The 27,768-nt window shown below is 36.1% G+C and overlaps 1 protein-coding gene across 5 annotated transcripts in view; it reads right to left on the reverse strand.

The window, feature by feature from the left end:
* The window catches only part of DLC1 (DLC1 Rho GTPase activating protein), a 522,866-nt gene that overhangs the window by 418,108 nt on the left and 76,990 nt on the right, over window positions 1-27,768 (reverse strand). Inside the window, exons 1-2 of one of the 5 annotated variants that reach the window (XM_032288332.1) lie at window positions 8,636-9,003; window positions 7,537-7,602 (exon numbers count right to left, since the gene is read on the reverse strand). The exons of 1 other annotated variant lie outside the window; for it this stretch is intronic. The gene's annotated coding sequence lies outside the window, so the exon portion shown is untranslated. Of the gene's footprint in view, window positions 1-7,536; window positions 7,603-8,635; window positions 9,104-9,489; window positions 9,685-27,768 lie in introns of those variants that run through there. 3 more of the 5 variants (XM_032288339.1, XM_032288335.1, XM_032288333.1) reach the window with 3 other exon arrangements.

The following is a 27,768-nucleotide window of genomic DNA, read 5'->3' on the forward strand; positions in this document are numbered from 1 at the left end:
AATAATTTAAATTTTAAAATGTTCTAGAGCAGTAATTTTAAGATTGAGTTGATGCATAAACACGACTGCAGTTCTACAATAGGTCTGGTGGGACCAAACCATTCTTTTTGCCCCTTCCCACTCACCACACCATCCCCTTGCAATCACACAGACACCAACCAATCATACGTACATAGCAAGGAAAAGGTGCCCGTTTGGATATGTATCTTGTGTCAACAATGTCAGTGCAATTTCTATGAGCTTAGGTGAGTTCTTTAGAGCGTCCTTTCCTTACCCAAGTCTCCTGGGGGATTCCTGAAATGTACAACAGGTATTCCTAGGAATCATCTTAGCCATAGATTCATGAAATAACATATAAATAGCATTAAATTAGTAAATGCACATGGAATGAGGAATTCTCACTCAAATTCCCACTTTTCCTGAATACTTCACTCACAGTACTTGGAAAGATGTCAGCTTTTGTATTAATCCCATCAAATGCAGATATCTTGTTTTGTCCTTTGAGAATACATGTGAGATACACACACACACACACACACACACACATACACACGCACATTATATATATACATCAGGTATGTGTGTACATGTATGTATCACACGTGTGTTATATACATGTATGTATCACGTTTACACATGTGTATATACACATATATGCATGTGATATATATCATACGTATGCAAATACATAAATATATGTAAACATACACACATATATAAGTGAATGAACACACTATTGACTCTTCTGGATTGTGAGGTTGTGAGTGTTTGTGTGTGTGTGTGTGTATGTGTGTGTATACACATATATATCAATATAAATAACTGAAGGCATGATTGACTCCAGAATATTTTATTAAGTATCCTGAATATTTAATGGAAGGTAAAATAAAGACATAATAGCACTGCCACTTTTCTTTTCTTTTCTTACTTTTTCTTTAGATGGCTAGAATCACTTCTGGTTTCCCTTAGAGTCTTTAATCCTGATTAGCCATCCCATGTTAAATTTCTAGGTCATGTTCTCCTCATACTACTGCTTTATATACATACACAGACACAGACACACAAACACACACACATACACACACACATTATATATATATATACACACACATATACAAAATATCTATCACGTAGCATGTGCTTAGTTACTATGGGAAGGTAGAGAAGATGTAAGGGAAATAATCTCATGTTAATTAACCATAAGTTATACTTTCTAAAATGCTCTCTTAGCTTATGAACCAAGAAAAATACACCTGTACATTTGGCACATTTTGTTGCTATGTGGTAAGGGTAACTTTTAAGATGGATATGTTGGAAACCTGATCATCCTGTAGTGATATGAAATATTACCGTATCTTAGCCTACTCTTGGGGACTGACATTTATACATCATATGTGCCCTTAAAACACTTACTGAATTGAATTAGTCAACTAGAACAATCAACAACCTGGAAACAGACATGATCACAGGATCAGAGCTTAATATAGTTTTTCAACTCACGTCATAGTAAATCTTCATTATAAAAAACGTTTGTGAAAGCCAAAATGAAACCCATTTTCTTAATGATACTGTCAAATTACCTAGCAAACTAAATTGCATACATTTGAGCGTCTTCCCACTGCCACACAACTCAATGATAAATGAAGAGGAGTGTTCTTTATTCCCAAACTAAATTGACATATACTTAGGAGCAGTAAGAAAGACCAGGGAAGATATTATGTTAATTTCTTTATGTAAATATACAAGCAAATAGCAAAAACCATAAGAGCACATTTTTAAAAAGCATTTCTATGAATCTAGTCCAGACAGCCAACTTTCAGTAAAAAGCATTTAGTGTTTTTCCTTTAAAATATTCATGCTCTTTAATTCAAATTATACAAGACTAGATCTAGACTGTGGGAGGTTGAACCTTTAATAACATGATGGAAGAATTTACCTTCATATGATTTCATACAGATTCCCTTTGTTTAGTAGCAATATGTGTCTTAATTCCATGCAAAATTATTATTCATCTACTTTTACATACTTTGTTTAATGCTGGAATTTACTTGTTGTACCTTATTAGATGTTAGTGGAAAACATGAATTCCTGTTAAAACTTTTATTGGTAAATAGCTTAATGGAGATTAAAATATTATATGTGAGGTAGCTTCCATGTCTTTATGCTGTGTGGGAAGCATCAACAACTTTACTAAATTACAGAATAAGTCATCCATAATGAGCCAAATAAGGGGAATAAGTAGTATACCACTTTTTCCAAAAGACACATCCTACCTTCCATCAATTTTAGTCTTTAGAAGACAAATGAAGAAATAGGTACCCAGCTTAAAAATATTATTTGACTGTTAAACCATTTTTAGGTATGTCTGAGTTTTTACTGAACTTAAAACATGTTTTCTTATTCTTAGCTCTTGGTGATGTAGGCAAATTTGAAAATTAACTCTTTCAATCCACTAGAAGTCAGCTCATCAGAAAACAGCAGAGTGTTGCAAGCTATTATTTCAGTGGTGCTCTATTTTTATGTACAGGTAACTGCTATTTAATGTCGCTTCCAGAAGTGTCTAATTTTCTTGCAGGGAGGAGACCACATACTGGCAGCGTTTGGCTTACCACCCACTTTATGGCTCAAGTCAGCCAGATTTGGAGATTCTCTTAACACCTTCTTAAGCAACCCAAATGTAATTTGAGGAAACTTGGAACATTTTATGATATTTTCCTGATATCACTGAGATCTTTCTGGGGATGTTGGTTTCTGGGAGATCCTAGAATTAACACAGCCTCGAGGGACAATATTGCTTTATGGATGTAGTAATTTCTAGGTATCTATATTTTATTTGGATTTCCATGTTTTATTTTTTTTTAAGTATGCAGTCTTCTTAATAGTGGTGTTCAATCCTATGCAGAGTAATTTGGGCATTTACAAATACATTATACCTTAGATTAATTCTGCAAATAAATTTGTTAATGAATAATAATTATTATTATTTTTTGCCGTAATATCTCTCTTCTGTAGAATCTCCTACAATAAAAAAGTATTGCCTTTCCTCTGAACTTGTTTCACTTGAAATTTTTCATGCAACAGGAAATAGCTTAGGGTTAAATTTGATATTAAATGTGTGGCTGACCTTTTTATTATCGATGGCAAAGCAGTATGATTGAAATGTGGTTTGCTTTATTATAAAAAGACATTTTTATTCAACAAGGAACACGGATTATAATGCTTTATCATCATCATGGTGAGATGTGGTTTTGCTTTAAGTGCTTTCTTTATTTTTAGCTTTGCTATCATTTCTAAGAACACTCCAACAGTAGACGCAGTCATCACTAAGTGTAAATAACAGATACGGCTACATCAACACAGGTGCTGAGATAGCAAGTTGACAGTAGGGAATTATATTTTTAGTCATTCCATAAGCAAAACTTTCACTGAAATCAGGGACAAGAAGTCATTTGGAACTTAATTACTTGGTATCCTATCTGGGGTCAATGTCTCTGCTATCAACTTTTGTCTTCCATACATTTCTATCATCTCATCTTAATTTTGTCATCTACCTATAAATGTTTGAGCTTGTTTTTATCACCCAGTGCTTCTCTTAATACTTTTTAAGTGCATTAGAAACTGACAATGATAATGTTAATAGTAAAAAGAAAAACAACCCTTCCATTTAATAAGCATTTATTATGGGCCAAGTACTGCATTTGGTCTGTTACTTAGAAGCTATCTCCTTTAGTAGTAACACAAATATTGTATTAAATAGATACCATTATTGCTCTAATTTGCTAGGGAAGAACTTTGGCAGGACTAAGTAATGAGCTCAATGTCAAATACATACTGGTGGGCAGGAATTCTCTCCCATTTTTGTGAGGTTGTCTGTTAAATAACTCTTTTTTTTTTTTTTCCTGGTGATTAAGGTTTGTTACCTAAATTCTATGTACCTCAGTTTTCTCAGTTCTATAACGGGAATAATGAAAAAAAAACCGTTGAGGGGGAAATGATGATTTAATAATAATGAGATTACAATATATGTAGAACACTTAGTCCATGGCACATTTCCAACACTCACTAGATGTAAAGTGACTTGATCATGATAATGATGATGGTGATGATGAGTCCTTTAGCTTTTGACTGATCTTAGCTACAGAATCCATGGCTGAATATGAGCTGAAACTCTCTCTTATACAGATGAGTTATTAGAACAAAATGTGAAACACAATTATTCTATATTACTATTTTTTTTAGATGGAGTTTCTCTCTTGTCACCCAGTCTGGAGTGCAATGTTGTAATCTTGGCCCACTACAACCTCTGCCTCCCAGGTTCAAGTGATCTCCTGCCTCAGCCTCCTGAATAGCTGGGATTACAGGTGCCTGCTACCACACCCAGCTAATTTTTTTTTGTATTTTCAGTAGAGATGGGGTTTCATCATATTGGACAGGCTGATCTTGAATTCCTGACCTCAGGTGATCTGACTGCCTTGGCCTCCCATATTCTTTCTTGATTTATCGACCTATGCCTTTTCTTAAACATTTGCACATAGCAAATCTCATCTGATGCTCAACATGACCTGGCAATCCCATACTTGACTAATAAAAAGCAGAAACTCAAAGTAGTTATGGGACAAGAATCAAGTCACAGAGTGATAAGTGGTAAAGATGAAATCAAAGCCAATTTTCTGACTTTGCCCATTATTTTTTTCAGCATACCACCCCATTTAAATTGTGGAAAATTCACTAGTGCTCTGTTTTCACTGGAGTTCTGTAACTTTTAATTTCAAACTATTTCTGGATGCCTATGCTTCCTTCTGGTGCTTAATAAACTTGAAATGTCATCTAATGAGAGTGTTGTTAACCTCTGGCCTCAGGCTCTGATGATTCTTTCCAACCTCTTATTTTCCTTCCCCTTTAAAAATTATTATTCTATTATTGCAGGATGTCTGAAAAATAAGAAAGAAGTCCAACTCCCACACATTGCCATTCCTCAACCCTGGTTTTCCTTTCTTTTTTTCATTAGCTTTTCCCTCCATTCATTTCACAAACATTTATTGACAAATAAATGTTGATAATTCCTGACATGCTAGGCATTTTGCTAATTGCCGGGAATAAAAGAAACACTAATTAAATATCTAAACTTGCTGTTTGATCTTCCTACTTCTTTTCTATCTCTTTTCCATTAACAGGGCTGGTTTTCTCTTTGAATTATTTGAATGGCATTGCTAAAACACTTCGTTATTTCAAGCAAATATAGAAACAACGTTTTCATACATACAGTTGTCTTTTCAACCCATTTATCTCAATTAATGAGCAAGTTCATATGCATGCCGTTTACATTATCTTTCAGCTTTTTTTTTTTTTGCATTTGAGTCCCAGTTTAATCTTTTAAAGTTCATTTATATACTCTATAATCCACTGAATCAAAATTAACAATCTTTTTAAACTAGGTCTCAAGATCCTAGTTTATTCACCATTATTCTGTTTAACTTCCTTAAAAATTGGCCCATTTATTTCTCAAAACTGTATAAACTATCAGTTTTAAAGACAAAACAGAAACATGGAAGTAAACACTGTATTTCTCTATCACACCAAAGTCAATCAAGAGTCATGCTTTTCTGTAACTCTGTTTAGCCTATGTTGTTTATGCAAGGGGCTTATCTTTTGTGAGGGGAAAGCAGGCCTAGTATTCACACTACTTCCTTCAAATCTGTAAGTTTTCAGTGTTCCCTTGTCCTCTTCCAATTTTCATGTGCAATTCTTAACATGTCTATGTTGATAATAAAAATCTGTGATCTAAATCTCAGTCATTTGGAACTTTGCCGTACTGTAATAGTTTTAAAGAGGGATTCTCATAACACTGACATCACTCATTTTTCAAGAGGAAACAAATAAAAACAAAATACAAATTTCAAATGATCCATTTTAGAATTACTTTAAGCCTGTAAGACCTCAACCTCTATGAATAAGACTAAATCATCCCGTAAGTATTTGTAGTGAGTTATACAGCATAGGTAGGTAGAGACAGAGACAGAAAAATTCTCTTTTTAAAATTATAATGTCCTTATGAAGAAGATGAGGTGATGTGCTTTTACTAGGCCTTCTAGGAATCATGCAGTCAGTTATTACCACTGTACTGTACTTATTTCTCATTCCAATCATATAGAGTGTGGTGACATTGAAAGGAAGTGTTGAATCGTGTATCTTTTAAGTGGTAATAACATCAGGAAATTCAATCTGGTTCATGAAAATGAAAAAAAAAAGGATCATGACACATTCTCTCTAAAGAAATGGCAAATACTAGAAATGGAAGGTGTTGCTTTTATGAGAAGGGGTCTGGTCTGAGAAGGTATACTGCTTCAGCGCACACATCAACAAATATCATCATATATGAAGTATGATGCAGATGAAATATCCAATGCGCCCATGATATACCACATTGTTCAAACATTTATTTATATATTGTTAAAATTCTGCATTCTACAACCGAATAACTTTGTATACGGCTTTGAGTAGATATACAAATCAATTAAGGGGTTGAAAACATGCTGGAGAAATGTAAACTTATTTTTTATATGTCCATCGAGGCTTTTTATATATTTAGTGAAAAAAGCCATGTAGAACTGGAAATAAGCTACAGCAACAATGATTTAGGCTAGATAGAAGAAAGGATGTTGGGAGGGGGGTGCTGTAAAATTGCCTCTGAAAGTCATTGGTCGGGATAGTTTCATTATGATCATTTGAGTACAAGGATATAAACTAGACAAGCTCTTTCCTAGCCATATTTTTAGAGAAACACCAGATTAAAATTAATATAATTATTAGCATATGGATTGTTTTTCTTGGCATAAACATCAAATATGATAAAACAGTCATAAAGCAGGTGACTAGAGTGTTTATCGAAGGCATACTAATTTGATTTTTTTAAGTTATGATTTTTTTCCCATATAAGTAATACTGGTGACAGCTTTAAGCCTTTAAAAAAAAATAAGAGGAACTCTTATGGAATCTTCATTCATTGAAGAACAGAAAATAAAAAGAAATATATAAATAAGAGGAACTCCAATTTTCTGCCTAAAAAGCAGCCTTCTACTGGACATGTTTATACGTCATTATGCATAATTATTACTGGAGAGCAGGGTGATGAGGTAAAAGATATCTGAATTACGAATCAGGGCACTGTGGTTCTGCTGTCACCTCTTCTACTAGCTAGAGTTGTGACCTTGGAGAGGTCACTTTTAAATCTCATTTCTCAGCTTCTTGCAGGCAACCTCAAGACAGTGTTAGAGGAGGCAACCTCTTATGTTCTTTCCTTCCCTGAAATTCCACTTGGAGATTTTAATTAAATCATCATTTAGATAAGTTAGTATTTTATCTTTCACATATATAAGAAGCAGATTCTTTTTCTCACATTTAAAAAGTTTTCACACAAGTTGTCAGTGAATAGTTAAAATGTATCAATGTATGTTATTTTAGCATAAAATTTGACAATAGCTAATACAGCAGATAATCACCTTGTACTATATAAAAACTTAAAATGAAAATACTTACTTGGTTTCTTAAGCTCCAACTGTCAAAATAGCTCTCCATCTTTCACTTAGTATTTTTTGTGTTCATCTAATAGATTTGAAAATGTACATGAATATTTATTCTCTTTATGTACCATTTTATTTCTATAAAATAAGGATTTTTATTATATTCAGAAATACAATAATATCTTATGCATTGTAAGTCCATACTTCTTCAGTCACTACCAAACTTTTTCCTAATATTTTATGCATTTAAACATTTAAGATTACCTTAAGGAGACTACAGTCAAGTGGAAATGTAATTTTACGATTACATAAAGTAAGGACACAAACAGTTTCCATATGACTGAGTGATTTCTGGTTGCCTTAAAAGAGTTATAGTGAGTGTCAGTGTCATTGAGTTATTCAAAATATTACACAAAATGTGACCTGAGCAGTGAATCCAGGAAAATTAATATAAACTAAATTCAGTTCTGACATTTAAATTTCCAAAACTCAGACTAACTGCTAGTTAGGACAGAAATAATTCCTGAAATTTTATGTGTTTACTTTTTCTTTCTTTTTTTAAATAATGAACATTTTAAGCTGTACAGGAGAAGCTTGACAGATGATTGAAACTGGTTTGGGGAAATAATAATAAGTTCAATTTTTGTAGTTTTAAATGATACACAAAATACTCTTTGGAGACTGATTATTAAGCAAAAGTCACTGGGGTGCTTTCTACTCTCCCTGTTGGCAACGGAAGGTAGGGGAGGAATTCATTTACACCTCACACTGATGTGTGAGAAAATGTATTTGTTTCAAGTTATGCCATGAAATAGGAAAACTGGTCTGATAGCTCAATTAATAAATAAGTTAAAAATAAAAAGGGATCAAAATAAAATCTTACTTTACGGAGGAAAAGAGTTAAATCTATATGGAGCCTATTTTAGAACTGACAGTTTGCTAAAACGATTTGACTCACAGTTTTCTACTTTCAAACATTTTCCAGTTTTGATTTTATGGCTTTGCTCTAAAACCTAGGAAGTCACCAACTCAGTGCAAGATGCTAACATTTATCTCAATGTTTCTGCCTCTTCAAAGAACGCCTCAAAGCATAAAGATAGTCCATAGCGTCTTACCTAGACAACGAGGAGCTGAAACGCCAAGGCATGACACTGCTCAACACTCAGGCTAGGAAAGAAGTCCGTCCCCGTTAGTTTCTCCAAAATCTAAGTTCCCATTTCGTGGTTGAGATCATGGCTCTATTCTGAGCAGTTTCACGCAGTGTGTGATTCTAACAAAAACACCCTCTGCAGCTGGAGGGAGCCTTAGCTAAGGCAGGATCCTGTCAAGGCATTCCTAGTGACTTCTGTCTACTAAATTCAGACTGAGGTTTTGCAAAAGGGGCCTCCACAACCAGGCCCAGATTGCCTGGAAAGTATTTCCTGCCTCTGAGGAGTGTGCATGCGAGAAAGGCTGTAGGAAGAGGGGAGGAGGGGAGAGCCCAGCCGCCTGGGCGTTTTAGGAGTTCTGATTTTACACAGAACTCAAGTGAGTTTTGTCAAAGCTCTTGAGGTGATTAGCTGGAGAGTCATAAAGTCCTAGAGCTTTTTCTATCCCACACTGCTTATGAAAAAAAAAAAAGAAAGAAAGAAAGAAAACATAGTTCTCTCTCCATCCACAACCTTTCCACTATATTAAATGTGTATGCACAGCTTAATCAAAATGCCTTTGCTCGCTCTCATTTCAAAAGATCTTTTAAGAGAGCCAGATGAATTTAGCCTTAATACCACAATTCTTCTAAATTGTAAAACCTTTTTTGAACATGACTTAAAACTGGAAATGCTGCAGCTTTTCATTCTGTCCCTGAGACCATCTGTAAGTAAAATCTCAAGCATCCAGTTAATAGAAACATTTCTTCCAATCTCTCTGATCACAAGAATGCTTCACAGAATTAAAATAATTTGTGTTATGGCAAATGCAGCAGCATTACCTCTAGTCAGAATCCTCCAGTTACAAAAATCCAGTGCTTGAGCAGAAGACAGACTCCATCTTGATCATATTAGAGTCTTGCTGACATTAAACACTTACAACTGCTTCCATCTATCATGGCAGCGTTCCTGAATCACATCTCTAAAGCTGCTCATGGTATCTGCATCCTTCGTCCGTCACAAATTTTGTGAACTATCATCTGTTTATCTTTTCTGCTTTCTTGTGCCTCCCTTGAATGACTTCCTTCTAGCTGCTCCAGGCTGGGAACTTGGACTACCATTTGGTTTTGATTAAAACCAGACAGCCAACTCTGGAGAATTTAGGGAATAAGCTAATGGAAACTGCAAGTATGGCTTTAATTAGCAATCAATTAATAATAGAGGTTAGCTCGTCTTATAATAAGATGTCACAAATACAAATGCAGAGGAAGCTGAAGCCGTTTCAGGAAAGAAGTTACACCAATTTTCCTTCCTTTATGACCCAGAATCCTCTTTAGAGAATGTGGAAGGAAAGAAGAGGGAGGTGGCCTTGGGACAGCCAGGCTGTGGAGAGGCCAGTGGAGCAGCTTCATTGTTTATACCAGGGAAGCAGGAAACAGCAACTCTGACTTTAATTATCTTGCTTGGTCAAAATTGCTCAGTAATGTCTCCCTTCTACTTTATTTACAATCAATGGATTCTGCTGCTATTTATGACTCAAACTTTTTTTTTTTTTTTTGGTGACTGCTGATCAGATTAATCTAATTATTGAATCTATGGGCTTCTTGCAAATTTCTAGAGGCTTTCAATAATAATAAGTGCAAGAATAATTTCAATTTGATGTGATATAATGAGTAACATATAAAGAGGTAGATGGTTTAAACTTGTTTGCCCTAAGATCCGTTCTGTTCTCTGAAATTTTAAGTAGTTTTCATTGATCACTGTTATTCTCCATCCTGTATATCACAAGGGCCATCTTGTAGTACTTTCTGATAATATTGGGTAGGCGATAGCTCAAAGATGCACAGTGTTCTAACTGTTATTTCTTTCCTCATTAGATAACTAAAATCTCTCAAAGTTAGTGCAAATCATGAACCATATTTGACACATGTTAAATGGCAAGAATGACTTCTACTGTGCATGAGTTTGAAGATGAGAAGTAGTCAAATGAAAACATTTGGTCAGAAGCAGTTGTAAAAGTTTAGATCAAAGTCTTATTGACTAAACACTTGAGCATTTAGGTTTCTTTAATTTATGCCAAGAAGGAATTCTGTTCTTCCATAACTCCTTTAAAAAGTATTCATATTCATATTCGAAGCATTTCTGCCGACACTATGCCTATTTAATCGTTCCAACAATTTTGTGTGTATTCTTATGTTTTATTTTACAAATAAAGCATTGAGAAGTAATTTTCTCACAATCAAATGATAGAAAGTGGCCAAGTCCACACTGGAACTCACATCTTCTGACTCCAAGTGTTGTGCTTTAATTTTTCTTCCATAAACTACCTCCTTTAACTTCCACTTAATTTCTGTATGCAATTGGGAAGACTTCTTAAACTCCATGAGTTTCTTATACCTCTTTAATAATAGAGACAATTTCACATAACTTATATATTAGAATGCAGGGTGAAATTTATATACATAAATATTTATGTATTTATATTTATTTCCCTAAGAAAAACACCAGAGAAGAAAGGAATGAAAATTGATGTCCTGTCTTTCCTAATATACCTTGTATATCTCTGTCTCTAACTGTCTCTGCCTTTATACTGATATACAGTGGTTGCTCAACATTATATCAGCACTGTGCTAATTCTTAGCTAGATTTTACTCATGAATACTATACCCCGCCGCATATATTTTAGTTTCGTTTCTGTTTATAGTGGCTGGAGAAAACAACAAAACTCTGTTCACAAATGCCTTTTAGATATCTAGATACTCTTATTAGTAAGTTTCTCATAAACGTACCCTTTTCTAAACAAAAAATACATTATGTTTTCTTCTATTAATAGAAGGATTACTTCCCAAATCTTTAATTACTTGTATTTATTTTTCATTGTTCACTTGCTTGATTCCAAATAAATCTCAGATCTTATAGTCTTATAAAGGCTTTACCAAATATGAGTATAAATATAAATAGTGAGAAAACTTCCTAAGTATTTAATATTGTGCCAGGAACATTGAAGGAGTTCAAAATATTTGTCCCCTTCTTTCTACATGCAAATCTAAATACGAACTTCCTTAAATGTTTGACAATTATTCTGTACTAGATCAACTAATCAAAGAAGAGGATAGGGACAGTTAAGTACTTGAAAACAAAGTATCAGGAAAGGAGTCTGCTCCAAAACTAACAGCCTTAGGATCTGTGTGAGTTACCTAACCCAGTAAGGATGTCTTAGCTTCCATAACTAAGAATTGTCACAATCCAAAAAGCTAGTCCATATAAAGTCATTAGCTAGAATTATTTTTAACACTTAAATTATTGTCTTTTTTATGTTTACATCTTTCTTTCAGATAGTTTTAGAATCTTCTCTTTCTCTCTGTTTCTCTCTCTTCTATTGAACTCCAAGTTAAATGTATACATGTGAAACAGTTATATTGGTGAAACAATTATGTACTCTGTGCAAAGAAAAGAATAGCAGGAGGAGGATTACAGATCACTTTCCTTTTTTTTTTTTTTTTTTTTTTTTTTTTTTATTGAGGCAGAGTCTATCTCTATGGCCCAGGCTAGAGTGGAGTGGCACAATCTCGGTTCACTGCAACCTCTGTCTCCTAGGTTCAAGCAAATCTTCTGCCTCAGCCTCCTGACTAGCTGGGATTACAGGTGCACACCACTTAACTTGGCTAATTTTTGTATTTTTAGTAAAGACAGGGTTTCATCGTGTTGGCCAGGCTGGTCTTGAACTCCTGACCTCAAGTGATCTGCCTCCCAAAGTTCTGGGGTTAGAGGCGTCAGCCACGGTGCCTGACCCAAAGATCACTTTTCTACCCATGTACTTTTACCTAAACAGTAAACATTAACTATGATCACTTATCTAGTCATTCCCCAATCATTTTCAGGAAAATTGAATCTGGACTTCTTTACAGAATTCAATGTCTTTAATGTAGTTCAGTAACATTTTGTGTAAACAGGATCTATCCTTTGAAAATAGTATTTTACTCTTTTATGAAATAAGTAACAACATTGTTAATTCAGTACCCGCATTCGGTATTTGTGATATTATGAGTAGAAGTCAGTTTTTATGTTTTGTATTTTCGTTACTATTATAAACCTATTTACTATAGTGTAATGAACCTGAAATTAATATATAAAGAGAATAAATATCTTTAAACTATTTTGAAGTATCCACATGTATATGGTTAGTATTATAAATGTAAGAACACTTTGTCCATGAAAATTATCCCTCTAAAAATCTGTGCTTAACAATTTGCATGTAATTTATTGAAGTTACAATAATATATGGAAGCAATAAAAATAGAATTTATCAGAATTTCTAATTTATCTTTTTCAGTGAGTTTTACATGTCTTTTCTTTAAATAAGTTCACTTTGGTAGGCATATCCAGAGCAAAAAAAAAAAAAAAAAAGTTCACTTTGATAGACACATCCAGAGCAAAAATATAATTTTATAGTTTATATTGAATAAGCATCATGTGCATTATTAGTGTTTTGATCAACTTTGTCAAAATTTTGACATCCCAATTTGGTAACCATGTAGTATTTACCTGGAAGAACTCATTAAAGGAACATACTTAAGTTTGGTGTTAAATGATCAAAAGTAGCAAAATCATATACACTCTCCAAAGCAATGATTCCTGCTTCTTGGACTACTGATGTTCATTACCCTCTTTCACTGAAAATTATTATCATCCATAAATAGATATGAAGACAAAGGTACACTGATAAGTTTCAAATGCCTTTGAAAAAAATAAATATAATAAATAATAACAAAAATATATATTGACATAGGCAGATATATATGTCTTAGAAGTTAATGAGTCTGCTTGCCTGTCCCATAGGGCTAGGATACCCTCAGAAACACAAAGATTCCAAGCCATGCAAGAGTTTGTTTAGAGAGGTCTGTGTGTGCCCTGCCCGTAGAGCCTGAGGCTGAGGCTCTTCCTCTGTCAAAGCTTCCTTTTTACGTTAACACTTAAGCTGAAATCATCTTGTGCCACCCTCTAGTCACCATCCTTATTATATTACACCATAATATTCTCTGAAATCCTCATTTCATGGCCAAAAAATGGGTCCAAATATCTTTAGTCTGTTCAAGAAATGTTCCCATCTCTTGCCTGATTGTCCAGCCCATGAGTGATAGACTGGTTAAGGAAAACGTGGTCCATATACACTGTGGAATACCTTGCAGCCATAAAAAGGAACAAGATCATGTCCATTGCAGGGTTGTGGATGGAACTGGAAGTCATCATCCTCAGCAAACTAACACAGGAACACAAAGCCAAACACTGCCTGTTCTTACTCATAAGTGGGAGCTGAACAATATCACTTGGAGACAGGGAGGGGAACATCACACACTGGGGCCTGTTGGAGGGGCTGCAAGAGGGAAAGCATGATAAATAGCTAATGCATGCGGGGCTTAATACCTAGGTGATGGGTAGATAGGTGTGGCAAACCACCTTGGCACACATTTACCTATGAAACAAACCTGCACGTTCTGCACATGTGTACCAGAACTTATTAAATTAAATTAAATTAAAAAGTTTCCTCTTCGTGGTTGGCTTAGATCCCACAGTCTTCAGCTTCTTTTATAGCTCTTCAAATGGGGCCACACATTCTCTCCTACACCCTCTGCTCCCCTGGGAAAGAAGGTGCACTGCCTTTCTTCAGGCCCCTCAAAATGTGTCCAGATTCCTTCTCCTCAGTAAAAGCTCTGCTCTGGTTAAATCTCTGCCTTTTGAGATTCATTCTAACTAGTTCCTCATCCCATACACCACAATGCAGCACTGCACAACATTCTCAGCCCACCATTTGGGAGAGGGAGGCAAGTATGAAGTATGACAAAGGCTCGTGTGCTTGAAACAATATTTGTTTCAATTTCTGTTAAAGTAGAAATATATCTTTTCTGTCTTTTCCTTTCAAATGGAACCATTTGAGAAGCTCAGTATACATACCAAGTGAACATGCTTAATATTGATCCACACATTGAAGTGATATTATGTATTTACTATGTGCATAGCACCATTCTATGTGTATTTGTCAATTCAATACCCACATTCAATATGTGTAATAAAACAGCTGCACCTTTTATTCCCAGGTGAGGCTCTCAAATGGTTCCATTTGAAAGGAAAGATGGAAAAAGGTATATCTGTACTTTAACAGAAATTGGAATAAATATTTTTTCAAGGATACAAGCCTTTGTCAGAACATTCTACCTATTACTTCCACCCACTCCAAAAGGTGGGATGAGACTGTTGCTGGGTACTTTGCAGTAGGGTATGTGATAAGGAGCTGGTGAGAGTGATTCTCAAAGGGCAGAGATTTAACCAGAAAAGAGCTTTTACAATAGAGAAGAAATCTGGGATGCCTCATTAAGCACAACCTTACAAATGGTAGAACAACTTTGCCCTCATGTAGCTTAAATGGGGGGTAAGGAATTGGTAATCAAGAATAAACATAAGACTGGGTGTAGTGGCTCAGGCCTGTGGGTAGTCCCAGCACTTTGGGAGCCCGAAGTGGGCAGATTACTTGAGGTCAGGAGTTCGAGATCAGCCTGTACAATATGGTGAAACCGTGTCTCTACTAAAAACACAAAAATTAGCTGGGCCTGGTGGTGGGTGCCTGTAATCCCAGCTATCTGGGAGGCCGAGGAGGGAGAATTGCTTGAACCCAGGAGACGGAGGTCGAAGTGAGCCAAGATTGTGCCATTGCACTCCAACCTGGGCAACAAGAGCAAAATCCTGTCTCAAAGAAAACAACAACAATGAGAATAAACATAATAATCAGTAAATTATCTAGTATATGGATAATTGTTAGTGAAAACAGAAAATGCAGAGCATGGTAAGGAGGGTGTGGAATGAGGATTGAGGGGCAATCATGTTATATAATTAAATAAGAAACACCAGGGTAAGCCTCACTGCAGGGGTGGCTTATCACTAAATACTTAAGAAGAGGTGAGGGAGATGACCATATAGATATCTGGGGTCACAAAGTTCCAGATAGAGTGAACAGATAGTGTGCAGTCCTAGGAAGAGTGTGCCTGGCAATTATCAGAAATAGCAAGGGAATTAATGTGGCCTGAATGGAAGGAGAGAGGGGGAGAAAACTAGAAAAAGAGCTCAAGTTGATGAGGCAGAGACGGTTAGGCAGTGTCTTGTAAGTAAGTACCTTCAGTTTGATTCAGTGAAAAATAGAGACCTGGAAAGGTTTTGATCAGACATGTGGCAAGATCTACTTTACATTTTAATAAAAGTATTTGAAAGGAATTAAGAGCCAAAGCAGAGAGACCAAGTCAGTATGGTAATCCAGGTGAAAGATAATGGATAGTGGTTCAGATGAAGGTAGTGAGAAAGATCAGGTTTGAAGTTATTGTTGTAGTTCATGTCACTAATATTTTTTTGAAGAATTAAATTTGCCATATAAGAAGAAAAGAAGAGTCAAAAGAGCTTTTTGAGCAACTGAAAGATGGAGTTGTCATCAACTGAACAGGGAAATCCAAGAGATAAAGAAAGTCTTGTGAGATACGGTTCGGAATTTTAGTTTCGGGCGTACTGTATTTGAGACGTCTGTAAGACATTTCTAAGAGAAGTGTTAAATGGGCAGTTGGATGTATGAATTCAAGTTTGGAAGAGAGATATGGGCTAGAGAAATAAATTTGGGAATCTTGAACATATTTGAAATTTAACACCCAAAACTAGATGAGATTGACAAGAGAGGGTGTGTAACTAAAATAGGAGGACAAATACCTAATTGACCATTAGATTGAAGAAAGCAGAGGTGTTGATAATGAAAGGAACAAGTTCAAATAATGATGTGGTAAAACCTGTTAGCATGGTTTAGAAGGAAATTGAAAGCCAAGATTGGAGATACACATAAAGGGAGCTCTTGAAGAGTTTACTGCAAAAGAGAGAAAACACATGGCGAGGTAACCATCTGGGACCATGAGATGCTTTTATTAGGATGGAAGAATTACAGTATATTTGCAATTTTTTGTTCTGTTCTGTTTTTAAAATTAATACGACATCTTTTCGAGGGGAGGGGAGAGTATAGAAATATTGAATTATATTCTTAAGTAGGAGAGAGGATGGGATCTAGTGTAAAGGGACTGATTTCAGACAGGAGTATGATGCATGGGAAAATTTTAGTGAACATTACACATCATGATTCAGTCACTCAGCTAATCTCAGCTAGCTACCATCACAGTTGTCACCTATTCTATTTATTATTATTGTTGTTGTTATTTAGACTGAGTCTCACTCTGTCACCCAGGCTGGAGTGTAGTAGCATAATCTGGGCTCACTGCTACCTGTGCCTCCTGGGTTCAAGCGATTCTCCTGCCTCAGTCTCCTGAGTTGCTGGGATTACAGGCACCCACCACCATGCCCAGCTAATTTTTGTATTTTTAGTAGACATGGGGTATTGCCATCTTGGCCAGGCTGGTCTCCAACTGCTGACCTCAAGTGGTCTACCCACCTCAGACTCCCAAAGTGCTGGTATTACAGGAATGGGCCACAAAATCCAGCCACCTATTTTTTTTTTTTTTTTTTTTTGAGATGGAGTCTTAATTTGTCACCAGGTTGGAGTGCAGTGGTGCCACCTCGGCTCACTGCAACCTCCGCCTCCCAAGTTCAAGTGATTCTCTCTCCTCAGCCTCCTGAGTAGCTGGGACTACAGGTACACACCACCATGGCCAGCTAATGTTTGTGTTTTTTGTGGAGATGAGGTTTCACCATGTTGACTAGGATGGTCTCGATCTCCTAACCTTGTGATCTGCCTTCTTTTTGACTTCCAACAGTGCTGGGATTATAGGCATGAGCCCCCACACCCAGCCCACCTATTCTATTTAAACAAATTTCTTTATTCTTATCCATATATTTAAAAATATGTAGCCATAATAGTCTATTGGTTAGATGATATCCATGAAACAACAAAACAAAAAACAGGTTTGCAAATGCTCATCTGCATGATTCTTTATCTAATACCAGCTCCTGTATTTCTCTGAATGAAACATGATATATCCACTTGCAGAAGAACAGTTCCATTTCTTAAAATTGCAAAGAAAGGCATTGTTTTTGCATACCCTCATTTTCAGGTAGTATATATTTGCTATTGTTTTTATCTCTGAGCTCTTTTGCCAATTTCTTCACTTTCATTTTTAAAATTCATCTCTCAGTTCTTCCAGACTTGAGTTGCTTTTGACATTTCTCTTATGTATTTTGACAGCTTTATTGAGAGTTAACTGACACAATAAACTGTAAATATTTAAAGTGAACAATTTAATCGCTTTTGGCAAATTTGTATGCCTGTGTATTATTTCGACAAACAAAATAATGAACATATCCATCACCATTGAGTTTCCTCCTGTCTTTTTGCCATCTCTCCCTCTTGCTCCTTTCTCCCTTCTGCTCCCAAGGCAACCACTGATCTGTTTTCTGTCACTGCAGATTGGTTTACATTTTCTAGAAGTTTATGTATATTAAATAATATGTATGTACCTTTCGTGGCTTCTTTCATTTAGCATAATTATTTTGAGATCCATCCATGTTGTTGCATGTATCCTTTTTAGTGCTAATTAGTATTTCATTGGAGGAATATATCACGATTTGTTAATTCACTAATCTGGTGATGGACATTTGGGGCAATAACATTGGAACAATGTTATTTGGTCATTACAAATTAAGCTGCTATGAATATTCATGTACAAGTCATTGTATGTATTTTTTTTTTTTTTTTTTTTTTGAGACGGAGTTTCAATCTTGTTACCCAGCCTGGAGTGCAATGGCGCAGTCTCGGCTCACCACAGCCTCCGCCTCCTGAGTTCAGGCAATTCTCCTGCCTCAGCCTTCTGAGTAGCTGGGATTACAGGCACACGCCATCATGCCCAGCTAATTTTTTGTATTTTTAGTGCAGACTGGGTTTCACCATGTTGACCAGGATGGTCTCGATCTCTTGACCTCATGATCCACCCGCCTCGGCCTCCCAAAGTGCTGGAATTACAGGCATGAGCCACCGCACCAGGCCCACATTCTTTAGTTTCCTTGTGTAAATACTTAGTAGTAAGTTGTAGGAACATTTGGTAGGCATATTTTGACCTTTTTCAGAAACTCTCAACTGTTTTCTAAGGTGGATATAGCATTGTGTATTGCCACCAACAATTTCTAAGAATTTTTGTTGGTACACTTGCATGCCAACAGTTGATGTGATGAATCTTTTTAGTTTTAGCCATTCTAATAGATGTGTGGTCATTTCTCATTGTGTTTTTAACTTGCATTTCCTAATGACTAATAATGTTGAGAATCTTCACATGCTTATTTGTCATCAGCATATCTTTGATAAAGTGTCTGTTAATGTCTTTTCTCCATTTTCCAAAATTGGTTTGTTGGTTTCCTTATTATTGAGTTATGGGAGATCATATATTCTACATACAAGCTCTTTATCATATAGATGATTTGTAAATATTTCTTCCAGTCTATTTTGTCTTTCCATTTTCTTTTGAAGGTGCTTTTTAAAGAGTAGAAGTTTTTAATATTGATAAATGAAATAACTATCAACTGTTTTTTTCTTTAATGAATCATGTTTTTGGTCTCATAGCAAAAATATATTTGCCTAATCTAAGATCACAAAGTTTTCTCCTCCACTATATGCCAGAAGTTTTATAGTTTTAGGTTTTATACCTTGGTTCTATGACATATTTAGAGTTAATTTTTTTATATGGTGAGAATATGGATCAAAGATTTTTCTTTTTAAATACAGACATCCAGTTGTTCCGGAACCATTTGTGACAATTCTTTCCCATGGACTTTTCTTTGCACCTTTATAAAAAATCAGTTGACCAAGTATGTGTGGTCTTATTTCTAAACTCTCTAGTTCATTCTATTAATCTATTTGTCTGACTCATACAATACCACACTGTGTTAACTATTATAGCTTTACAATAAGTTTTACACCAAATATTTTAAGTATTCCAACTTTGTTCTTCCTTTTTAAAGTAGTTTTGGATAATCTAGGCCATTGTAATTCTGTATGAAGTTAAGAATCAGCTTGTCCATTTCTATAAAAAAGGCTGTTGGGATTTTGATCAATTTGTTATTTGTATCAATTGGGGGAAAATTGACATCTTGGTAATATTGAGTCTTCTATTCCACGAGCATAATACGTTTTCTTTTATTTAGTTTTCTAGCTTCTCAGTAATGTTTCCTGCTTTTCACTGTAATAATATTGTGTATTCTTTATCAGAGTTATCTCTAGTACTTTATATTTTGAAGGCTATTATAAATGGTATTTTTACAACATCCATTTCTAAATGCTTATTCTATTGTATAGAAATATAGTTCATTTTTGAATGTTGACTAGTATACTGCAGACTTGCAAAGCTCACTAACTGGTTCCAGTAGCTTTTCAAATATCCCTAAGATTTTCTACATAGGTGATCACATTGCATATAAACAGGCAGCTTTATTTATTTCATAACTTAAAGCCTTTCTAAAAATTTATTTACTTTTTGTTGTTGCTTTATTCCATAGAATACAGTCTACATTACAGTGTTGAACAACAATTTTTATAACAAATAATTATTAGACCCCAAATGTTGATGATGTTGAAGTTGAGAAATCCTGCTATATTTCTAATATGCTAAGAATTTTTATCAGGAAAATATGTGAAAAGTTCAAACATGCTTTTCTCAATATGATTTTTTCTCTTTTAGTTAGCATGAAGCTTTTTTGTCTTTTTTAGTTTGTTAATATGGCAAATTTCACTGATTACTCTTTGAATGTTAGGTAAGTCTTGCATTCCTGGGATAAACTATCCATTGTTATAAAATATTATCTTTAATATATTATTGAACTTAATTTCCTAAGTTAAAAATACTATGTATGTTCAAAGGGGTTGACTGTTGTTTTATTGTTCTCTTCAGTATTGATTTCTAATTTACATCTATTATGGTTGGAGAACCTACTATGGATGATTTGAATTATTTAAAATCTATTGAGTCTTGTTTTATGGTCAGTCACATGGTTATTTTGGTAAGCAGACTGGAAAAGAATGAATATTATATTTTCCTGTAATGTTTTTACATATGAGGTATCTGGTCAAGGTCCAGAGAAATGAAATGTTTTCACCAATATTTTATCAAATAGATATGAAACAGGACCTATTATACGTAAACTGGAGGCATTTCTTTTTTCTTTCTTTCTTTCTTTCTTTCTATTTTTTTTTTGAGACAGAGTCTCACTTTGTTGCTCAGGCTGGAGTGCAGCAGCAAGATCTCAGCTCACTGCAACCTCTGCCTCCTGGGTTCAAGTGATTCTCCTGCCTCAGCCTCCTGAGTAGCTGGGATTACAGGTGCACACCACCAGGCCTGGCTAATTTTGTATTTTTAGTAGAGACAGGGTTTCACCATGTTGGTCAGGCTGGTCTTGAACTCCTGACCTCATGATCTGCCTGCCTTGTCCTCCCAAAGTGTTGAGATTACAGGCATGAGCCACCATGCCCAGTCACTAGAGGCACTTCTTTAGAGAACCCTCAACTTCAATGGATTCTTACTAAGCAAACTTATATTTTCCTAGAATAGAGGTCACCCTGCTTCTGCCATTTTAAGCATTTTCCGGTTTTAACTCTATATACCAGTAGGATAATCATTTATATTTTAAAAGTATTAAGTAGTTATTAGCCACATTTATGACAAGTGAATTTAGCCAATTTTTAAGTGTAGACATGTTAGTTTACACATGGGCATCCAACAAAAATTATTATTTATAGGTAAGTAATGATTTATTTCCTCCTCCACTGAAGTGGAATATTAATCATAAGAAACAAAGAATACAATAATAACTGAAAAAGCATTGACAATGCTTTATTAAACTCTTGAAAAAGTTCAGTGTTCTCAGTATTTCACTGGATATATTCACATTTATATGATATTAATTCTATAGTCTGGTCTTAATTATTGTATTGGATAAAACAATACACCAACAGTGTTTTCTTTCGTGAATTTAAATGACTAGGTTTCCATTTAGTATAAAAATGAAAATTTAAAAATCTTTAAAATGTAAGTTTTGTAAATTTATGCATCTCATGTAAGTTGAAGAAAAATATGATGGGCAGCAAGTAGCAAAAATGTTGCCAAAATTCAAATATTAGAAAAATTGTTTGAAAGAGTTTGTAAAACATGTGTCATAAAAGGTTTCTTCTATCCTTAAGTTAGGAGGTTGAATTTCACTACCAAAATAATCCTATTGTGGGATAAAATATAACAGAATTTCCTCTACTTATATTAGTTATTTGTGGGCCAAAGTAGGGTGTGGATTATATTTGCCAAGTTCTTATGTAGACAAATGAATCACAGAAACACAGTAGCTATTTTATTTGGGGACTTGCTGAGCTGCAAGTTTTTTAATGAGTTAAAATAATATTTTGGGTCTCGAGTAGAAGGTGTGAACTATCAAAAACACAGACATTTGACTTTAAAGTTTAGGACAAAAACAACTCCACTTGCAAAGTCAGTTTGAGCCACAGACCCATTGAACTTGGAGCTAGAATCCCCTGCGTGATGGCCTCCATAACTGTTTTTTTTGGGTTGTACAACAATGAAGCCAATCTAATGAGGCTGAAGTACTTAAGAGAAGATTGTTCTATCACCACCATGTATGCTTAAACACTGTCTTAGCTTATGTCTGAATAGCTATGCCAAAATGATCATTTCCTTCTCTTCTAGATGGGGGGAGTAATAATAGTGACATTTATTACTCAAGAAGAAGATAAAAAACAAAAAACATACAAGATATATAAGCTAATAGAATAAGTGAATTAGAAGAAATGTTTTTGTTAAAATAAAATGGGACAAATAGTTTTATTATCATTATGCTACTTATTGTTCAAATGCTGATTAAAATAACAGATTGGGCTGGGTGTGGTGGCTCATGCTTGTAATCCCAGCACTTTGGGAGGCAGCAGCGGGCAGATCACAAAATCAAGAGATGGAGACCATCGTGGCCAATATGGTGAAACCCTGTCTCTACTAAAAACACACACACAAAAAATTAGCTGGGTGTGGTGGCATGTGCCTGTAGTCCTAGCTATTTGGGAGGCTGAGGCAGGAGAATTGCTTGAACCCAGGAGGTGGAGGTTGCAGTGAGCTGAGATCGCACCATTGCACTCCAGCCTAGCACCTGATGACAGAGCGAGACTCTGTCTCAAAACAAAAAAACAAGCAAGTCCAAGTTGGCCAAATACAAATAGCTCTGGAGTGCAGTTCCCAGTGAGAACAATGCCCCAAATGACTTATTACTGCCCCCAGAATGCCTGGGAGATAGAGCTGCCTACTGAACTGAAAAAAAGGGGGCTGAATCAGGGAGGCAGGTGATCTGGCTCAGAGGGTCCCACCCCTACAAAGACCAGCAATCTGAAATTCTGTGTATTGAGAGTTTCACAGCAAGTGCAGCTGGACAAGGAATGGTCCAGCTCTGTGAGGGGAAAGGCATCCACCATTACCGAGGCAGTCCACCATTACTGAGGCAATCTGCCATTACTGAGGCACTCTGCCATTACAGAGACAGACTACCATTACTGAAGCAGCCTGCCATTACTGAGGCGGTTCTAAGTATACCTCTATAAACAAAACCACAAGGAAGTTCACACAGTAGCTGAGCAGAGCCCATGGCAGCTCAGCAATGCCTCTGCTGGCGGACTGTAACTAGGCTATGTCCTAGCTAGGTACCACATCTCTGAAAAAAGACAGCAGCATGTCAGGACATTATAAATAAAGCCCCACCATCCCAGGACAGAGCACCTGGGAAAAAAGGCAGTTATAAGTTCCACTGCAGCAGACTTAAACGTACATGCCAACCAGCTCTGAATGGAACAACGGAGCTCACAGCTCAGCACTAGAGCTCCTATAAGGGTCAAACTGTCTCCTCAAGCAGCTGCCTGACCCCTGTATATCCAAAGAGGCACCTCATAAAGGAGAGCTCAGGCTGACATCTGGCGGTATCCTTCTGGGATGAAGATAACAGAAAAAGAAACTCACAGAAACCCTTACTATTCTGCACCCACTGCAGGTGATCCCCAGGCAAGCAGGATCTGGAGTGGACTTCCAGCAGTCCTATAGCAGAGGGGCTGTTAGAAGGAAAACTAAAAAACAGAAAGGAATAACTTCATCATCAACAAAAAGGAAATCCACTCAGAGACCCCATCCAAAAGTCACCAACTACAAAGACCACAGGTGGATAAATCCACAAAGATGGGAAGAAACCAGTGTAAAAAGGATGAAAACACCCAAATCCAGAACACATCTCCTCCCTCAAGGGATCACAACTCCTCACCAGCAAGGGAACAAACCTGGATGGAGAATGAATCTGATGAATTGATAGAAACAGGCTTCAGAAGGTGTGTAATAACAAACTTCTCTGAGCTAAAAGAACATGTTCTAACCCAATGCAAAGAAATTAAGAACCTTGAAAAAAGGTTTGATGAAATGCTAACGAGAATAAACAGCTTAGAGAAGAATATAAATGACCTGATGGAGCTGAAAAACACAATACAAGAACTTCACGAAACATATACAAGTTTCAATAGCTGAATCGACCAAGCAGAAGGAAAGATATTAGAGATTGAAGATCAACTCAATGAAATAAAATAAAAGGAGAAGGCAGGATTAGAGAAAAAAGAATGTAAAGAAATGAACAACACCTCCAAGAAATATGGGATTATGTGAAAAGACTTAATCTATGTTTGATAGGTATACCTGAATGTGACGGAGAGAATGAATCCAAGATGGAAAATACTCTTCAGGATATTATCCAGTAGAACTTCCCCAACCTAGCAAGGCAGGCCAACATTTAAGTCCAGGAAATACAGAGAACACCAGAAAGATACTCCTCTAGAAGAGCAACCCCAAGGCACATACTCATCAGATTGACCAGGGTTGAAATGAAGGAAAAAATGCTAAGGGAAGCAAGAGAGAAATGTCGGGTTGCCCACAAAGTGAAGCCCATCAGACTCACAGCAGATCTCTTGGAAGAAACCCTACAAGCCAGAAGAGAGTGGGGGCCAGTATTCAACATCTGTAAAGAAAAGAACTTTCAACCCAGAATCTCCTATCCAGCCAAACTAAGCTTCATAAGTGAAGGAAAAATAAAATCCTTTGCGAACAAGCAAGTGCTCGGAGATTCCATCACCACCAGACCTGCTTTACAAGAACTCCTGAAAGAGGCTCTACACATATAAAGGAACAACCAGTACTAGCCACTCCAAAAACATACCAAATGGTAAAGAGCATCAACACAACCAAGAATCTGCATCAACTAACGAACAAAACAGCCAGCTAGCACCAAAATGGCACTATCAAATTCACACATAACAATATTGTCCCTAAATGTATATGGACTAAATGCCCCAACAAAAAACACAGACTGGCAAATTGGATAAAAAGCCAAAACCCATCAATGTGCTGTATCCAGGAAACCCATCTCACATGCAAAGATACACAAAGGCTCAAAATAAAGGGATGGAGGAAGATTTACCAAGCAAATGGAGAGCAAAAAAAGCAGGAGTTGCAATTCTCATCCCTGATAAAATAGACTTTAAAGCAACAAACATCAAAAGAGACAAAGAAGAACATTACATAATGGTAAAAGGATCAATGCAACAAGAAGAGCTAACGATCCTAAATATATACACACCCAATACAGGAGCACCCAGATACATAAGGCAAGTTCTTAATGAGTTACAAAGAGACTTAGACTCCCATACAATGATAGTGGGAGACTTTAACACCCCATTGTCAGTATTAGACAGAAAATAAACAAGGATATCCAGGACCTGAACTCACACCTGGACCAAGCAAACCTAATAGAAATTTACAGAACTTTCTACCCCAAATCCACAGAATGTACATTCTTCTCAGCACCACATCACACCTACTCTAAAGTTGACCACATAATTGGAAATAAATCACTCCTCAGCAAATGCAAAATAACAGAAATCATAACAAACAGTCTCTCAGATGACAGTGCAATTGAGTTAGAACTCAGAATGCGGAAACTAACTCAGAACCACACATCTTCATGGAAACTGAACAACTGGCTCTTGAATGTTGACTGCATAAACAATGAAATGAAGGCAGAAATAAAGATGTTCTTCAAAACCAACAACAGTGAAGGCACAACGTACCAGAATCTCTGGGACACATTTAAAGCAGTCTCTAGAGGAAAATATATAGCAATAAGTGCCCACATGAGAAGCAAGGAGAGATCAAAAATTGAAACCCAAAATTGAAAGAGCTAGAGGAGCAAGATCAAAAAAACTCACAACCTAGCAGAAGACAAGAAATAACTAAGATCGGAGCAGAACTGAAGGAGATGGAGACACAAAAAACCCTTCAAAAAATCAATAAATCCAGGAGCTGGTTTTTTGAAAAGATCAACAAAATAGACAGATCACTAGCCAGATTAACAAAAAAGAAAAGAGAGAATAACCAAATTGATGCAATAAAAAACGATAAAGGGGATATCACCACAGATTTCACAGAAATTCAAAACATCATCAGAGATTATTACAAACAACTCTATGCACACAAACTAGTAAACCTGGAATAAATGGATAAATTCCTGGACACTCGCCTCCTCCCAAGCCTAAACCAGGAAGAAGCTGAAACCCTGAATAGACCAATAACAAGGTCTGAAGTTGAGGCAGCAATTAAGAGTCTACCACCCAAAAAAAGCCCAGGTCCAGATGGGTTCACAGCCGAATTCTACCAGACATACAAAGAGGAGCTGGTACCATTCCTTCTGAAACTATTCCAAATAATCCAAAAAGAGGGAATCCTTCCCAAATCATTTTATGAGACAAACATCATCCTGATACCAAAACCTGGCAGAGACTCAACAAGAAAAGAAAACTTCAGGCCAATATTCATGATGAACATAGATGCAGAAATCTTCAATAAAATACTAGCAAGCCGATTGCAACAGCACATCAAAAAGCTTATCCACCATGATCAAGTAGGCTTCATCCTGGGGATGCAAGGCTGGTTCAACATATGCAAGTCTATAAACGTAACTCACCACATAAACGGAACCAAAGACAAAAACCACATGATTATCTTAATTGATGCAGAGAAGGCCTTTAACAAACTTCAACAGACCTTTATGCTAAAAACCCTCAATAAACTAGGTATTGACGGAAAGTATCTCAAAATAATAAAAGCTATTTACAACAAACCAACAGCCAATATCATACTGAATGGGCAAAAACTGGAAGCATTCCCTTTGAAATCTGGCACTAGACAATGATGCCCTCTCTCACCACTCCTATTCAATATAGTACTGGAAGTTCTAGCCAGAGAAAATAGGCAAGAAAAAGAAATAAAGGGTATTCAAATAGGAAAGAAGGAAGTCAAATTGTCTCTATTTGCAGATGACATGATTGTATATCTAGAAGACCCCATCGTCTCAGCCCAAAATCTCCTGAAACTGATAAGCAACTTCAGCAAAGTCTCAGGATACAAAATCAATGTGCAAAAATCACAAGCATTCCTATACACCAATAACAGACTTAAAGAGAGCCAAATCAAGAACAAACTCCATTCACAATTGCTACAAAGAGCATAAAATACCTAGGAATATAACTAACAAGGAACGTAAAGGACCTCTTAAAGGAGAACTACAAGCCACTGCTCAACGAAATAAGAGAGGACACAAACAGATGCAGAAACATTCCAAGTTCATGGTTAGGAAGAATCAATATCATGAAAATGGCCATACTGCCCAAAGTAATTTACAGATTCAATGCTATTCCCATCAAGCTACCAATGACCTTCTTCACAGAACTGGAAAAAAACACCTTAAACTTCATATGGAACCAAAAGAGAGCCCACATGGCCAAGTCAATTCTAAGCAAAAAGAACAAAGCTGGAGGTGTTACACTACCGGACTTCAAACTATACTACAGGGCTACAGTAATCAAAACAGCATGGTACTGGTACCAAAACAGAGATATAGACCAATGGAACAGAACAGAGGTCTTGGAGGCAACACAACATATCTACAACCATCTGATCTTTGACAAACCTGAAAAAAGCAAGCAATGAGGAAAGGATCCCCTGTTTAATAAATGGTGTTGGGAA

The sequence above is a fragment of the Sapajus apella genome, unplaced genomic scaffold, assembly GCF_009761245.1.
Source record: "Sapajus apella isolate SASKATOON/1434 unplaced genomic scaffold, GSC_monkey_1.0 scaffold21, whole genome shotgun sequence".
In the NCBI taxonomy this organism is placed as follows: domain Eukaryota; kingdom Metazoa; phylum Chordata; class Mammalia; order Primates; family Cebidae; genus Sapajus; species Sapajus apella.